The following is a 19350-nucleotide window of genomic DNA, read 5'->3' on the forward strand; positions in this document are numbered from 1 at the left end:
TTGTAATTGATATTGGTTAACGATTTCGATCACGTCGGCCATTCTCAACAGAGAGTTGCCACTTACTACACAGGACATATAATAGTGCACAACGGTGTACACAAACACATCTTGAGTGCACGACTGTGACATGAAAGAAGTGAGTCAGACGCAGAACCATCTGCTTCGTGCTTTCCGAGACTCAAGTGCTTAAGCACTGCAAACTTCCACACTCAGCTTTAAGTAACAACTTCTTGGCATTAAGATGCCCGTAGTTTATGAATACACTAATAAGATAAAGGCAGCCGTGTATACTTTAAAATATTCCTCCCTCGTGTGTTCCATATTTGAAAATTTTCCCATTAAAGCTGCTGTTAACATTGACCTTGTACCGTGACGTCATGCGAGGAGATCCTCAAGGACGTGACGTAAGCCTCGCCTTCGCCCCTGCTTTGTATGCGAGACACGTCGCTCAGTATTAGGCGAGGCGTCACCACACCCCGCGCGTGCACTAATGATGCAGATTATACCGACTGTGTTGAAAGCTTCGTAAACAACTTACTGTAGGAACGTTCATTTTGTAAGTGTCCTTGTAACAGACTTTGCGGTCGTCAACTTAGTAAGTCTGTTTCTATATTCGCACGTAAATTCATATAAAACTATTTCATTGAAAAACTTTTATTAACGTGATTGTGGAAAATGAGGGAGTTGACCGGTCTGTACAACCGTGCGTGTCACGTCAAATAGTATTTGAACGGACATATTATATTAGTATTTTTTTAGTATATAGCTCTAGTATATAGGTATTGCCCTCAATCCCACTTTAAATTTTACAATAATTATTATCAGAAACGCATGTCAGAAACGCTAACCCATCGTGCCAATTGAACAAAGTTCAGTCTCACTAAGATGAACGAACCAAACAACCAATGTTTATATACACTACTTACTTTTTCCATAGGAGGAGAGGAGGTCTTTGCACAGCCGTGGTATATTTATATGCTGTTACTAGAGCCGACTATTTATAAAACAAAACCCATTTTGTATTAACCTAAGCTAAAACGTTGTTTAGTAGATCACTGATGCTCGCATTTACCGCTTCTATATTGTAAGGTCGATCTTGATATATTCGATAGCTAAGCACGTGGCAAGCGAGTCGCGTGCCGTTACCTGTGAAAGCTGTACAATCGCTATGGACCATTTCATTGCGTTTTAAAATTCCGGCTTTAATTTAGTGAAAACACTTATATTTAAATTGATACGATAATAACATTTTCACTATATCTACATTTTATACCGCCATCTTTACAAGTATTCATAATTGTATAAAAATCTTTTGTTAAAATAAATGTTTCTAACCATATTTGTTGTCATGAATTTCATAACATAACAAACATTGAATTACCGTTAACTTCACATTCTTTAAAAAGCACCGTAACTTATTCTCTTGGTTTGGTTCAGCACGGGTACTTTAAAGGACAAACAAAATTAAATAGTATAATAAGCTTGTTGGATGTCACTTTATACAAACTAAAGGCTAAACTATTACGGAAATACAGATAGTTCATATTGGCATTGCGCTAAACTATAAATAAATCGGCGTTATCACTGCGCGCCGTGACTGATTACAGCGCCGCACGGCGCGTTATCAAAGGACGAGAAGTACTTGCAATCCCACTAATAGTCGCGTTGATATTGTTCCGAACTACTCTGCGAGTTAGGTTAACCGTCCACCTGGGACGTGGACGGCTGAAGCTAGTTACAGAGCAGAAAATAACTTTTTCATTTATATATTAGGTTGCTCTGAGATTCATCACTCTGAAAATAACCTTTCATGAACACTGCAATATTGTCATTATAAAAAAATACTTTTATATTAAATTCAACCACATTAAAATGTATTAATACAAAAAAAACAAAATGAAAGCATCGCTGAGGACAGGATTCGAACCTGCGCGGGTAGAACCCATTGGATTTCAAGTCCAACTCCTTAACCACTCGGACACCTCAGCTGTATCTCCATCGATGAATTTAGCGATTAGTAATTTTTGAAAGTACATATTTATTTATTCAATTGTACATAATACGTAGTATTCATATTATGTAACACGCATGTGCTATTTTTGTTCTTTAGCTATTGTTATACAAATCTAGCATATATGTTACTTGTATGTTTAAATATATTATACGATTATACTGTAATATAACTTTGTCAATTGAGAAATATAAATGTTTACATTAATATATAAGATACATAAACATGATTATCAAGATAGTGAAAAGCGGGTAGTTTGTGTTAATATATAAATTCAGTTGTATTTCATTAACTTACCTATGTTGTTTAATTGGTGGAAAAGAGTAACTGCTGAGTTTCTTGCCGGTTGTTCTAAAGAACCGATCAAGCATCATTGAAAGATTTAGATAATTATATTTGCAAGATAACGATCAAAACGCGTAAAGGCGTGCTAAGTGTACTTTGTCAGATATTTAATTATATTATAATGTGATGTGGTGATGTTTTAAAACCGACGATATATCAAAACATTAACGTGTTGCCCAAGGATGTCATATTAGGGACATAAGATACAGTGACTGTGTAGCTCTGCGTGCACAGGATACTTGCCCTAATTCATACATTCTATTAGCGCAGACAGATGGAGTTTCTTGAAGTAATTTGAGCCTTACGTTCTTTATTAACAATGTGCTCATAGCTTCTGTGCCATAGATCCTAGTAGACACTTGTAAGACTTTTGAACTACCATTTTTTTATTAAATAATCAGATGCATGTGATAAAATAAGAACTATATCATCAATATAATATCATTTTCTATAATATAACAACTATGTGAACACGTCACAACTATGTGGCCTATGTGGTATTATTGCTACGAGTGTACAGGGAGCATTAACACGAAGGAGTATATCTTGACATAATACTGGACGCTTCATCCAATTCCACCCGTCAAACGTTATCGCAACGCCCCCGTGAGTCGCAACGCGATATTATATGGTCTATACAATCACTTCATATTATGATACTAAGTCCCACCACTGTACGTCTACCTGTCTGTCTGAAGTACAGTTTAATGTATTAAGATATAAACATTTGATGTAGACCCGTGCGAAGCTGACTACAACGGTAGCTAGTTCACGTTAAAAGGGCCAATAGCTTTTTTTTTCAAATCAGACCGGTGGATCTTGAGACTAGCGCCTGAACCTAAGAAAAACCGAAAAATACAGCTTTATACAATAACAGATTAGCATAACATAACGTTCATACTTCTCTACTGCAACTAATGTATAGGGAAGGATACTTTTAAAACATTATATTTACTATTAAATATCAGACGAAGTTTTGAATTAGAAATAAATTTTACATTCTTGCTCTCGCAGAATCTCATTTATAGTGGGAAATCTTTTATTTCCTTTTACGGGATTATCACATAAATTATCGCCACAACCGTCGAGTATGTGGACGAAAATACATATATCAAGCAGTTGTAAGCTGTAATAATTGTCTGCAAATAAGTCTATCTCACAATAGGCATCATTTTGTCGCACTTCCAAAAAATGGAATTCCTTACCAACTCACGTGTTCCCCTGGCCGGCAAGGCGAAGGCGGCTAGTGCAGAACGTTTTTCCCGTCTGTACTGGCCGTCGTCGCGTTTGGACTCTACTACCACTTACCATCAGGTGGAGTAGAGTCATTTGCACTCCCGGCGAATATAACAAAAAAAAAACAATCTTCTTCTTTATTTCATGCAACGGTGCTGAAAACAACTGAGTCTTACAAATATTTACCAAACTGGAAAAGGGTTAAGGTAGGTCCTTCAAGGACCTGATCTTTTCAGTTCTCAAGTATTTTAACATTTAGCTGAAAACTTTTTAATAAAACCTCACCCCTTGGGCCAATGTCGACCTTCATGACGTCACGCATATTATACTTATGTTAAACTCATTATAAGCTCATAACGGAATATAAACTAACTTATTCCAGGAAAGGTTGTGCGTGATATGTCACACTTTCAAGGACACATTCCATTGTTTGAAAAACTAAAATGTAAGCTAAAACAATAGAGAATCAAATATTGTTATATTCATTTTCTTTTTGTCTCTTAATAACCACTTAAGGTCAATAATAAACCTAAAATAAAGCTCATGATCGACGTCTCCTTCCACCGAGTCGAGAAACAGGTACGTATGTGTGTGTATACGAAGTCCTTAGAAGTATAACGGTATCTCTTCGAACCGCACGTCCTTGACGGCGGACGCGATCAGTCTTAATAAACAAATGCCAAGCGCATTGTTCGCATCATCGCAAACTATCGCAACAACAAATGTCGAGATGACGAATAATAATTGAGAAAAAACAGTCATCGAAATTTACATAGCGTTCGTTTTATCTCTTAAAATTTTACTAATTGATGATGAAAAGGATAGTGTAACTGAAAAATATCATTTTTTTTTAATTCGAAAGGTCATTGGGACACGTGATGTTTAGTACGTACATGTTCAAAGCATACGCGAATGAACTAGATATATATATATAACTTGTGCACGCAAAACAGACATACAGACAGATTTAATTTGAAGAATTATATTTTCATAAGTCTCAACAACGCCATTTATACGTACTTATACGCTATACTAGAACTGGTTCTTATAAACTAAACTCGACCTTGAGTAACATTCCTGCTCGTATATCGTAAAGCGTACGTGAACTTCCGCGCCGACATAAACGAGGAACGTTAATCTTGACGTGACGCGGAGTGCACGCTAAGTCGCGCCATATAACAACGACCGTGACAGCGTGACAAATGCGTTGCTTGTGATTATGTTTTGTAACGAAATTGTGTCATCGACTTAATAAATTCTAAGTTCTTTTTTAATTTTGATTATAATTTGATTTGAGTCTATTAAGGATTATATTTTATGCGACTACAAATTTATTTTACTAGTTTGCCCGACACAACTTACATTTCCTATAATTTTTTCTTTTATTTATATTATGATATAACCATGTATAAAATATACATGAATACATGTATTCAGCTGTATAAACTATCTTAGTTATATGTCAATGAGTAATATTTACTATTGAAATGTATGCAAATAAAATGAAATATTAAATCAATAAATAATATATTTTACCATTGACTAAAAGATTGTCAGTGTAACATCGAGCCTGCCTACTGTCTAGAGAGCTAATTATAAGTATCATGTGTAGCTAATAAACGCTTCTGGCGCCATTAGCAGCGCCGAGCGCAGGCACCGGTCGACCTTGCTCGGACTGATAACAGCTTCACTATGACTCAAACACACATTACACCAATAAAACCGTCGAAATTACTATTCAAAGGTGGCTGGCTCCAAATGAATCATTAACATTGGTAAATGGCAACCTATTCCTGGTATGTGTGCCAAGCACGTAGTGGTCCGCAGTATTGGCACGTAAGGAGCGGACGGACGGCGGGCGAGATGTGAACTAGTGCATCTCAATATTTATCTCGTCTCTAATTATAAATAAGCAGAGTATTTCATTATTAACACTTGTAAAAGATACATTATTCCTTTTTTTTTTATATATTCGCCGGGAGGGCAAATGACTCTACTCCACCTGATGGTAAGTGGTAGTAGAGTCCAAACGCGACGACGGCCAGTACAGACGGGAAAAACGTTCTGCACTAGACGCCTTCGCCTTGCCGGCCCGCAAGATGCCTCTTCACGCCTCGTTTGAAGGAACCCGGGTTGTAAGAGGAAGTGCGACAAAGAAAGGAGTTGCCAAATTTCTTTGTTCGCGATGGAATTGATGTCACAGTTAGGCGGTGACATCGAGAACCAGCTCGCGTGGACTTAAGAAGGAAGGGGGAAGCAGGAATTAGAGAGAATAATTCCTCAGAGCACTCGCCGTGATACAGTCGATAGAAAGCGCTCAGTGCTGCTATCTCACGACGCAATTGTAAAGGTTCAAGGGTGTTTGTGACCTTTACGTCGCCAATAATGCGTACGGCACGTCGCTGCAACCGGTCCAAGGCCTCAAGTAGGTACTTAGCGGAGCCATCCCAAAGGTGCGAGCAATATTCCACGCAAGACCGTACCTGTGTTTTGTACAGCAGGCACAGTTGTTGTGGCGTGAAAAAGCGCCGCACCTTGTTCAGAACTCCGAGTTTCCGTGAAGCTGTTTTTATAACAGCCTCGATGTAATCCCTTGGACTAAGGTCGCAGCGAACGTCAATCCCCATCATGGCGATTTTGCTTTGCATCACCAGCGGAGTACCACAGAGGGAGGGAAGAGGGGAAAATGTTGACTTTTTCGCCGTGAGAGCGCATACCTGTGTTTTCTTGGCATTAAACTCAACAAAATTATCAGAGCCCCATTTGGCGATGAGTTCTAACGTCCTATCGAGTTCAATGACAAGATCCTTCCGCCTCTCCTCAATTTCCGCTCGCCCAGCCACTGCGCGTCCGTGGTATCCACCATGCACTGTACCATCGTCTGCATAGCAATGTATGTTCCCAAGAGAGAGCATATCATTGATATGCAAAAGAAAGAGTGTGGGAGATAGCACAGATCCCTGGGGGACCCCAGCATTCACTACATAGAATTGTGAAGCGCAACCATCAACTAAAACACGAAGGCTACGCTTGTGTAGGAAGCTGGCAATCCAGGTGCATAGCTGAGCAGGCAGACCATATGCCGGCAGTTTGGAGAGAAGACTTCTGTGCCAGACCCTGTCGAAAGCCTTGGAGATATCGAGGCTGACAACCAACGATTCTCCATGCTTGTCGATAGCTTCACCCCAGAGGTGCGTTACGTGCGCTAGAAGATCACCTGTGGACCGTTTTGGTCGAAACCCGTATTGACGATCATTAATTAAAGAGTGATCTTCTAGGTAATGGATCAGTTGGTTGTTTAAAATCCGTTCCATCACCTTACAAAGTACTGAGGTGATAGCTATTGGCCGATAATTTGCCGGGTCAAACCGATCCCCTTTTTTTGGGAACCGCTTGCACATTAGCTCTTCTCCAAGCCTCCGGCACACTTCCCGAAGAGAGAGAAAGTTGGAACAGGCGCGTTAACACAGGAGACAGCTCCGCTGCGCACTTCTTCAGCACTATGGCTGGTATTCCATCGGGACCGCTAGCTTTCCGTACATCAAGTGATTGCAGCTCCGCACGCACATCACGTTGCCTGATTTTAATGTCAGGCATCGTATGGCCACATGCAGGTATTGTAGGTGGCAGTGCACTACAATCATCGATGACGGAATTGTCGGCAAAGAGTTTAGCCAGGAGATCAGCTTGCTCTTGCGGACTGTGAGCTAGCGATCCGTCCGGATTTCTGAGCATTGGCAGCGAAGGTTGGCAGAAATTGTTTTGCACAGACTTGGTCAGACGCCAGAAGCTACGGGAGCCCCTAGGATGCGAAACAAGGTCATGAACAATCTGTACAATGCGCTGTGCATCCGCTATCGTGTATGCCTTTCTACAGGACTTGGAATTTTTATTATAGTTTGCTTTCAGTGAGTCAATGTTAGATGCCCCGCTAATGCAGTCGTTGATCCACTTGCGATATGCCGCCTGCTTAGATGATACAGCATCGGCACATTCACGAGTGAACCAACGGTTACGCGTACTCCTACTGACGAGATCTGAGCTAGGAATGTAGTATTCCATTCCCAGCATGATCTCGCCAGCAACAGCAGCGGCACTAGCTGTCGGGTCATTCCCACTGAAGCAACGTTCCTTCCAAGGGACCGACGCATAGTAATCGCGCATACCGTCCCTATCCGCCGATTTATAGTGCCAAACGTGACGTTTGCATACCGCTAGTGGCGGCAGCTTGGTCTGTGGCACTCTGGTAGAAATAAGGCTGTGATCCGAAGAGCCAAGAGGAGCCTGAACCACAACCTGATATTCCACCGGGTGAGAAGTCAGCAGAAGGTCCAGTAGAGAAGGTGCTTGCCCATCAATGTCTGGGATCCTGGTGGGCTGATCAACCAGTTGGGTCAAGTCATGTGTGAGAGCAAAAGCATGAGCAGTCCTTCCAGCATGGTCAGTTTTGAGGGATTTCAACCAGGATTCGTGGTGAGCATTAAAATACCCCAAAAACACCAACTGCTGCAACTGCAACTGCCACCCGACTAAGATGGTCAAATAATCGGCTTGTCTCCAAGTCACCATTGTGGGATCTGTAGAGGCACACGTAGACTCGGCTCTGACGAACCAGGTCCACACGTACCACCAACATGGAGAAGGAGGGGTCCTCCAAGCAGCGCAGTCGGTGACAGCAAACATCCGTCCTGACGAACAAGCATACTCCGGCTTTCGCTTTGAAGGATTCTTCAAGCGTGTAGCCGGGATAATTAAGGTAGCTGGTATCGGCAGGACGGAGTATTTGTGTCTCCGTGAGAAACAACATTGCTGGCCGTGCTGTCTCGAGATGGTGGTGGACAGCGTTGAGGTTAGTGTGGAGTCCTCGGATGTTAGAGAACTCGACCTCAAACAGCGAGGGTATGGTGGGGGTGTGCACCGCTGTACGACCGTTATTTCTTTTTTGTTGCGCCATTTGGGAAAAAAGAAATGGAAAAGAGACGTGAAGCGAGCGATGTATTGCCACGATAGGGATGGGCAAAGTGTGGAGGCGTGTTTCCCCAAGTGGTTGCCAAAAGGAAAAATATACTGACCCGCCGGACGGAAGGGCCCCCGAACCCCCCCGGAAGTGGCCGCCGGGACCCCACCTACCGGTCACCAACCGGCACGACGGTCCACCCCGAGATTATGCGTGGCCTGGTGGGGCAGCCTCACGAGCTGGTTAGGCACGCTTGGGCCCCTGTACTATGCTACGGGTGGCCAGCGGATCAGCCGTTTCTTCGGGTCTCCCTGTCCGGCAGGTCAATACAGTTTCCCCCGGCATTGGTTCAACAGCCGTCTCCAATCGGACCAACACCCATCGCGGCAATACTCGCTCGGGCTCTGGCTGTACGCTGGCTGACCTCGAAACGCGGCTGCAAGCCACTTCACGAGTTTTTCACCATGCGTTCGGTGGTAACAAGCCAGGCGGATGTTAGCATCCTACCACCAGATAACTTGTTTTTTTTTTCTTATGAATACAAAAAAAAAATGAAATATATATATTTCGTAAAATTCGCCATTAAGAAAAATGGTTTAAACAATGATAAGACATCCTTATAATTTGTTCGTATAATTATCCTCCGAATCATCCGAGCTCGTGGCTTCCTAGGGGATGTTTGTAGCATTGTTGGGATACCTACAGTAGTGTCATATTATATTTAGTACAATATTATGAATATCCACAAGACAATAATATTGATTATTTTGATAGAAAAAATTGTATCACCAATTTCCATCTCCTCTCAGCGAATTAATCGTTGATTAGCTAGGCCATAGGTTGATAGCATAGGCTCCTATAATAAAACTCGCATCCTTTTCATTACCCGAACCAATTAATAAATTTAATATTTATCTTAAAAAAAACATTAATAAAGGTGTGTTACTCGATAAAAGATTATAAAGATAAAAATAAACGCTTGGAGTTAGCATTTTCACACGTTGATTTTCATGCACGACATACTTATTATACAATAATTAATTTGTATTCAAGAACATGTGTAATTATTAGAAAAGAGTAACTAACAATTCAAAGAGCGTTCTCGAATAAAGTATTTTTATTATGATCGTATGTACCGGTGTAACTTAAACTCGCCAATAGTTCACAGCCCGTCTGGTTTCACACACGGTCAGTGTTAGTAGCTAATTTATTATATATTAAAAAACCAAGTACGCCGTTATTAATTTTTATTTCGTTTTATTTACATAAGATAGCTTTTAACGACAAAAAAAAATTTGTTTTCTAGTTCCGATTATTCATGATTAATCCACAAGGTCGCGGTTACGGTTGCACAACTCATAATATGAACGCACAAGCCGAAAATTTTATTTAACTCTTGGTATATAAAAACTAGTTTTCGACCGGCGCTTCGCCCGTGTTACACACAGGAGTGGAACGAAGAGCTATTGTATATAAAAATATATGTCTATGTCCTCTCTTGGGGTTCACGCTTGCTGCATAGCACATTTCATCAAAATCGGTTCAGTGGTTTAGCTATTGAAGCATAACAGGAGGACAGAGTCACTTTCGTATTTAAAATTTTAGTATAGTTAGTCCATTACTCTAACACCTTTAGTCGAGTCTCGTTTTAAATCTAAACCTGTTTGTTGGAATTCGTGACTAAGAGCTATTGACATAATTATATACCTTAAAGTAATTTGAGAGCTATTTTACGTGTTTCTGCCGATATCAACAAATCAATTACAAGTAAATAATATGAATCGTATTATAATATTTTAAAAAGCCGAGATGGTCCAGAAGTTGATAAATGTAAACCTCAACCTTACATACGTGACGTACGTGATACGAGTATAGCATATAAAAGAGAACAGGCGGCACAGTTCTAGCCACTGTACGGGCAGATCGTCGTCCAAAGAGAACAGAGGCACTTGAAAGACGGCACTATGCTCTGATTAAAGCAGACCAATTGATATCTAACATTAAATAGTTAATGCCGAGTATGTTTATCGCTTAACGGCTTCCCAAAAGCATTTTAGTGACTCATGTCATATAAAATTCAGCGCTGCTCTCGAGACCGCGACCCGCGCACAGCGGACGCATACCACATGGCCGCCTCGAACGATTTGCCGTAACTATTTACACCATCGGGTCTGATCTATTTTAATGGTTTCCACGAATAGCTCACCTGCGCGATTATTGAGTGGAAAGAACGGTCGCAGCCGTAGGTGGTTCTGATAAACATGGATACTCGCGGAGACTATCGCCAGAGCCGACTCGAGCCGACCGGAAGCCACTTCACACAAACATTACGTCGCTTATTTGTCGATTACGATACACGAACTTAAACAAACTCAACACTTACCAAAATTACGAGTAAGTTACTATCATTCTGAAGTCAGTATGCTGACTATATGATATGATATGATATGAATATTTGATCTCGTTCGTATTTACAAAAACAATATTGTGATCAAAACACGTTTCTCAAAAATTTTCTAGAGAGAAAAAATAGAAACAGACCACTTAAATAGTTTTAATATTTTTTTTTATATTATATGTAGGCGGACGAGCATATGGGCCACCTGATGGTAAGTCACCAACGCCCATAGCCAATACATAGCCATACATCGCCAATGCGCTACTAACTTTGGGAACTAAGATGTTATGTCTCTTGTGCTTGTAATTACCCTGACACACTCACCCTTCAAACCGGAACACAACAATACCAAGTACTGCTGTTTTACGGTAGAATATCTGATGAGTGGGTGGTACCAACTCAGACAAGCGCACAAAGCTCTACCACCAGTATATGTTGTTTTTATTGACTTATATAACTTAATGTCCAAAGGTAAACTAATTCATTAGTCACAGTATAATCGTTATATCAAGTACATGACACAGCATTTAGGACATACACATTATAGGAGAATTAATTTCTTCCCGTGTGTCATAAGGGATAACAGCAATAAAAAGTTTTAATGAAATCGCCCGTATAAAGCGCGGCCGACCATAAAAAGTTGAGAACTGAGAGACGATCCCGGAGGACCGCGCTCGTGCACCGCTTGACACGTCACTTCGATGAAGTACCTGACATTTAACGTTTATCCCAACCTTGTAAGTACTTCTCAATATTAAAATTTACTGAAGCTTTTCTCATATTGGTAATGGCTTTGAGATTGTAAGAGTCCGTAAATGCAATGCGTGCAATTTTATTCACACTTGAAATAAACCCATATTTTGATTTCTTGGAATAAAACGTAAATTATTACTTCGGCTCTTTAATGAAAGAGTTATCTCAGTCTCAGTGACAAAATTGAATAAAACTTATTATGGCCTTTTGTAAATAGCATCAATATGATATGATATTGACATGAATAAGTCTCGAGTCGCCTGAAAGTCACGAGACTGTTAAATCTAGAAAAACTCCCGAGGCTTCGAGACACAATTCATCCCGGGACCCAAACTGAATACGTGTTATTATAACTAATTTTATCAAATCTAATTTAAGCAATCACCGAAGTGTTTTCCAGTACGAGAACAAATATTTCTGGTAAATAAATTTAAATAACAATATTTTATGACCGTTCCGAGTACCTCTTTCCAGCATCTCCACATTTTAGAGTTTAAAAAGATGAAACGCAAAATTGGTTTACCTTGATCTGTTGTAATAATTCTTCAGTAATTTCATATAACGTTAATAATACCGATATTATTTCAATCGCTTCTTGTGCTGTATTAACAAAGCCTGTTTAATATAACGTATAACTTATCATTATGAATAAAAATAAATGTATTTTAAGAAGAGAAGATAAATCTGAAGCAATGTGATGTTTTGATGTGGTGTTGCGTGAGTTGCCCTACGAGCGCGGCGCCCGTTCTTGAGTTTATACCAGCAGGCGATAATACAGTTATATAGTCTGTTAATATTTGCCATCCTTTAATGTAAATGTGAAATTCATTTTAAAAGTTAAAACATTTTTTATGGCCCAGTGGTTAGAGAATATCTTAGCCGTAGACTGCGGAATCACCGGGCCAGCACCGATAAGTGTGTCTTAATTTGTTTTTCGTCATCTTGTGCTCGGCGGTTAAGAAAGTCGTGTGTCGTGTGTGATTTGTGTGTCGGGTGAAATCCTGCTAAAGAATAAAATAGACGGACTGCGTTGAACAAACGAGTGAATGTAATAAAGCTGTTAGTGTTGGGTCACAGGTCTCAATGTATGCGCCAAATTTGACACGTTTATGTGAAATAGTTTTTGACTTATGAGGGGGTCAAAAGTGGCTCCAAATAGTTCATGTATTACACACAATGCTGCTCGCCAGTTCTGTTAGCTTGAACTTGGCTTGACAATACCGCGTGTCTAGACAATAGACTTGGTTACATTGTTGCGTGTGTAGTGGTAAACGGTCAGAAGATAAATAAATACACAAATACTTTTTTATTCTTATACGAACTTAATATTATACATATGAAACGTAATTTTTAGTTGCTTCAACGTTAGACATTTCGTTGTCATCAAATAAATCATTTCTGCGTTCCGATATTGTACCCTGTCTATTTCTCAACAGCTGTAGCATTAAATCATCCTCAACTAATGTCATTCATATTCAATGTGTCATTTTTTTGTGATGTGTGTTTTTACTATTCTCCAAATATAAACAATTTGTGACAAACAACACAAGACACGTGGTTGCTAGCGCAAACTGGTTGATTTCGGTTTTAGACACTATATGTATTACATTACTATAAACACAATAACCTTTCCAAGCTGATTCACTTTAAAAATACTCCCAACAAAACATATTAATAATTTATGGGCTTACAAATGTTTAATACAAGAAAATTACATATTTAGGTTTTACTAAGTATATCATCGCTTCGAACGGAGTTCTAATTTCGAAATGTTCTGCACTCGCACCCTTGTCCATGTACATGTACATGCGTACATTTACTATTTGATATTGTGTTATATTAGGGGACTAAACGTACGCGCTTCGTCTATCTGATTCTTTGGTCTCAGAGAAAAGTTTTAACGAAAATAGGATATGTGCCCCAGTGTCGCATTATATCAATATTATGTAATGTTATTTAGTAAAAAAAGGTGAATAATATTCCCACGAGGCCAATATGCTTACTAGAGCGAACATATTTAAAATTGATTTACTGGTGGTAGGGCTTTGTGCGCTTGTCTGGGTAGGTACCACCCACTCATCAGATATTATACCGCAAAACCGCAGTACTTGGTATTGTTGTGTTCCGGTTTGAAAGGTGAGTGAGCCAGTGTAATTACAGACATAAGAGACAAAACATCCCAGTTCCCAAAGTTAGTGGCGCATTGGCGTTGTAAGCGATGGTTAACATTTCTTACAGTGCCAATGTCTATGGGCGTTGGTGACAACTTACCATCAGGTGGCCCATTTGCTCGTCCGCCTACCTATACTATAAAAAAAGCTGATAGTGTGGGACAAACAATAATGATGTCTTTAACCTTAAAAAGTTCTCTATTTAAAGTATGAATAATTATATAAGAAAGTAATGCGCTTAGTGCGGTGTCTGTGACCTCAATAGCATATAATATACATAAAGTCGTACAGTGCGATGCGAGCTATAAATTGTAGAGCATTAGTCGGTAATGTTGTTCTGCTGACGATGCAAACCAGATCTTAGCGTACGTTAGAATCTTTATTAGCGTTAAATAGTAAAGCTGCATGGGCCGTACGAGTTCTGAGCTACCGATATTTATACATCATTCGCAAACCACTATCACATACCAATTTCTATATCCGATCTCACTGAAATTATATGTATGAACGAATCTATAACAAATCGTGTGCGATAACTGGTCGCATTCATCACCAGGGTTGCGTGTGTCGAACAAGCATTACGATTTCTACATACTTGAAGTTGCTACCGAAAACTTTTGCATAATAAATAAAAAGAATAAAAAAACATTTATAAAGAAACGTAGTACTATCTGTATATTTACGAAGTAAGGCTCGTCGAAAGTCAATGGACAACCCGAAGAACACGTGACCGTGAAACTTTTGTAAAATCTCTTTCTGAATCCCAAAGTAATATCCGAACCGAATCGAGCGTTATTAGACCTTTCCTATTGGAAGAAGGGACGAAGCAGCCTAATGTAAAATGTAGCGGACATATAGATAGGTAGGTACGCGTCCTCGAGTGGGATAAACGGAATCCCTTTAGAACGGTTTCATTGGAGACTGCTGATATTTGTGAATGCCGAGTCAAGCTTATCTTAATCACACACACATCATGGTTACAGTCTGGGACGGAGGGGAGGAGGATTTGTAGGCTGCAATAGTGTCTGGTATCCATACTAGTATTTTAAATATCAAAGTGTGTTTGTGAATGTATCTGTGTGAGATTTTATTTATAAATAGTAGATAGATATTCGAAGAATCTAAAGTTATCTTAATGTCTATGGCAGCTGAAAAGAATGGGTATTTAACAAAACTGTTTATTATATCAAAACCAACGCTGGTTATTATTATATTCGTGTTCGTGTTCGTTTATATTCGTTTATATTCGTGTTCCTGCCTCGGACATCCGGTTGAGTTGGCATGTTCGTATATTTGTATTTAGTTGACACTTGCGTGCAGGCTGTTGACACACAGTCGACATACAATAAGTGACGCGTGAGATGTATCGGATAATTATTTACAAAAATCATTAAGTCTTCGTAACGCATGTCGGAGGTTATATTTCACAATAAAAGAGGTCTTTCACTTATAATCCCAACAAATAGCCCCGCAGCGAAGCCGCAGGTTAAAACTAGTGTCCAGTAAATATAACGTAAGTAGATATTAATTGGATTGTGAAATACGCTTATTAGAACATAAATTTAAGAGATTTATAATTTTGAAGTGCTTACAAGACTTACTACTGTTAAACGTATCGACTACACCAGTAACAGACACTAACAGGCAAGTCTTTTATTACGATATAAATGATGTTTTTTTTTTAATTATAGAATCAAATAAAATGGTACTCTGTTCGGCGAGCGCCGGTCACGTTGGGGCGAGCGCGCCGCTACGACACACGCGGGTCGCGGCTCGCACACGTGTCACTAGCCGATTAAACTAATCCTAATCGTCAGTCGCGCTCCGCACTGCTCTCGTCGCCGTTAACCCGCGAAAACTGTTATCTCTATAACAAGACTATTTAAAAGTAAAACATTGATTCGTATTTTTATGTTTAAAAAATGTTTTCAATATGAAAATACGAATAAATATTATAAAATTATCACAGGAAACCTAAACAAATATGTTCTGTTTGCAATATTTTCGAAAATTATTAATACGATGTTCGAATAATTTATTATTATCTAATATTGCGTAGAAAGAAAAGATTTTGCGTATTTGTTAACTTTGTATTAACAAGGCAAACCGAAGTGGAATGCAACAGGTCGTCGCGCTCGCAAACAATGCGCATCTGCATATAAAACGGCGTCAAATGATTTGAGCTGCAAAACGACCCTCGTCCCTTCGACTCGCAATAAGCAACTTTAGACACGGGGGACGATTATTAAGTACCCTCCGTGCGTGCGTATATCGGCATTGGTTCGTCTGCAGCGTTGATTATTGCGACGCAAGTCCCGCTATGATGAATGAGTGCGTCGATCGGAGGGCCCCGATTGTTTGCTCGTAACGCATAAATCACAGCTGCAACACTCGCAGATGTTCGATGCCTGACGCCTGACGCCTGACGCCTGACAAGCTGAGACGCAAAGAGCGCGGGTCGCGGGTCGCGGGTCGCGCTGGCGCCGGTCGACAGCTGCCTGCGTTGCGATATGAGTGCTACTTAATAGCACTTCGCATGCCTAGATTACAGTCCTGCGCTATAAATAGCGGCAAGGATACTTATCATCCACACGTCAACAAGAGCGAAACGTATTATAAACATCAATAACAACATGAGCTGGAATTCGTTTTCTAGGAATTTTTTTAAATACTAGTTATAAATTATATAATTAAACTACCTCGCCGTCTAATGGCGAGCTTATAAGACTGGCGATGTCGAAGTCCTGGATTCAAAGTTCAAACTGGATTGTATCAATAAAAGTTGTTGAATGAAGTCCAGTAAGGGCAATAGGATGTAGGAGTTTGGAAGTAGGCGTTTCCGTGCCCCAGAAAGCTCAAAGGACCGACAGCTGTTTGCTGCTGGTCCTGTGTCACTCTCTCCGGTCGAGTCGATTTTCCGCCCCATCGAACCATCGAGAGTACATCTGTGATTACACACACTCTTTATCGCTACAATATATTTGGCGCAGGCGGCTGTTCTCTGTTGAGAATGGCCGTGACCTAAATCGCTCAGCAGGATATCAAATTTATAAATATAATGACGACTAAAGCCCGTACAAATAATGAAATTGTAACGGCCAGGCAAAAAATACGATACAAGCAGCAAAATATTATTAATATTTATATTTTGAATTAACTCAAACGCTATCTGATACCGAGAAAGATGATAATTTGTTTGTTTGTGTTTGATGAAAAAATATGTCGCGAGCGCGGCTATTACATAACATACAATAAATTTATCAATAAATATGAGATAAACAAAAAAAAACAGCATTAAATATTTTTTGAGCTATCGACTGCCCTCGGTATAAATTAAGATGCAATTTTATAAATCGTTTCGAGACGCTTCTTTTTATAAATTTAAATAATTTCTCAAAAGATAACGGTGCAGACGTCGCATTCGAAGTGAAAGATAATCTGCAGGTACGTGTTGGAAACGAGGGCCACTGCTGATGGCGCTGTCTGCGAGCGAGCCGCATACTAATGTGGCCGCATCCAAACCTCTCACTGCCGCTTGTCTAGGTCTAACAGGGAGCTGTTTGCCCGTTTAATAAGAAACACAAAAAGTGTGATTGCCACGTAACTATAACAAACCGCATTACTTTCGAAAAGTTTTACAATCTGTAATAATAAAATATTTTAAACAGATTTGATATTTTCTTCACGTCTAATTTGTATCAAAAACTGCATAACGAAATGTCGTTTACACCCTCGCGACGTCCGATATCGGAGTGAGGTAGCATCATCAGACTTCTAATATAATTGCTTGCTCGCAGCGAACAAGTCCGCTATCTTTACACGCCTATGCGATTTTAAGCGAGTATTTGTGTTTGTTGTTGGAGTGGCATAAATAATACTCGTTTAATAATACTTCAATGTTCATATAAATGAACTGATAATACTCAACGCAATATGTGATCCTTATGATATTGTCTTACTTACAGCTACAACTACAAGTTCGAAGTACGCACGTCATACACGTTAATGTTTTAGGCCTTTGTCTGCATCAGGAAACAGTCGCCGTTACTGTTGATCTTTGTATCGAATGACTGATCGCTTGCGTAGTCTTTGAATGAGTCGTAAGTCGAGTGACGTCATACAATTGACTAATTACGCTGTACGTAGAAATTGTATACCTCATTATTTACAGTCTGTCTCAAACATTATTTTCACAATATTCTCGACTATACTCTATACTGTATTGTAAGCTTTATTTTGCATGTAATGGTTATTGCAAGTAGAACTTCACCATGGCGGCCTTACGAAATAATTATGATTTTTTTGAAAGTAAGTTCTTTCTAACTTATTTTCTCACTTTTTGAACTGATAATCACTTTATTTTAATGGAAAAGTAGCAGTATCGTACAATATAAACAGAAACATGTAAGTAATATACACATGTCACATGATCAACATAATACTCTGAATATTTAAAATAAAATGTTAAAGTGATAAAATAACAATACTGTTTGTTGTACCTTTCGTTCATGGTTCATTATATATTGTCAACAAACAGGCTCTCGAAGACTCGTAAGCTTAACATTAAATGCTTAAAAGCAAACATTTTTCCCTTTTTAAAACGTAAGTTATCCACCGAATCGGAGAGTAGAGATAAGAGTAGTTAGAAAGTGCTGAATCGAGCTCTGATGGCGCCACCCGCGACACCTCTCCGGCGGCGAGCATTGAAAACATTGACTGATTGAAGGGACGCGAACTTTCACGCCGCACGGGTAAGCGTCGAAACACACTATATCGAAACACACATATTTCAATGCAATAGATTGAAACTGATAAATTGAAATTTACTCGAGTTGAAGCTCGGATCTCAAAAGGGTAAACTCTTAATAAAATGTACTGATGTAAATGTATGAGTTTGTAAAAATCAAACGCTACGTGTAGACTTAAAGTTAAGTTGTGACTACGATGATGCAAATCGTTCATACCGCTCTGTATTTCCATATTTAACAGATTGTACGTTTAGTAAAATATTTTACTTATTGAGTGTGACGCTGCACTTCTCGTCGCAGACTTTCGCCGCCGCCAGCTGCGATGGACGGCGCGATAAGAGCGGCAGGTTTAGTGCTAACAACTAAGCTGGAGGAGTCGCCCCTCCCCGGGACTGCACCGACTCATTGTGCGAGAGCGGTATTGTTCTCGCCTCGAGTACCAATGCTCTTATGTTCTCTTGCGTTTCGTTTGAACGAGAAATGTTTGTATTTATTGTCTATTATTCTTCAAAGATAAAAATATGCTTCTTTTGGAAAGTAGGCAAATAATGTACCTAAATATGATGACTTTAATTCCTATCCAATTCCAAGTATATTATTTAATAATTTTATATATTCAGGCGAAGGTGGCCTATATTCGATTCGCAAGGCTATATACATACATAATATATATTTCAAATGTACTATTTCAGTATTTATTTTATTACTTTCATTATTAAGACGAGTGA

At 39.5% G+C, this 19350-nt stretch overlaps 1 non-coding gene across 1 annotated transcript; it reads right to left on the minus strand.

The window, feature by feature from the left end:
* Positions 1 to 1909: 1909 nt before the first annotated feature.
* On the minus strand, positions 1910 to 1991 carry Trnas-uga (transfer RNA serine (anticodon UGA)). Its single transcript has one exon. It is a non-coding gene; the product is annotated as a tRNA-Ser (tRNA).
* Between the last annotated feature and the right edge of the window lie 17359 nt (positions 1992 to 19350).

The sequence above is a fragment of the Nymphalis io genome, chromosome 8 (genome assembly GCF_905147045.1).
Source record: "Nymphalis io chromosome 8, ilAglIoxx1.1, whole genome shotgun sequence".
NCBI classification, from domain to species: Eukaryota; Metazoa; Arthropoda; class Insecta; order Lepidoptera; family Nymphalidae; genus Nymphalis; species Nymphalis io.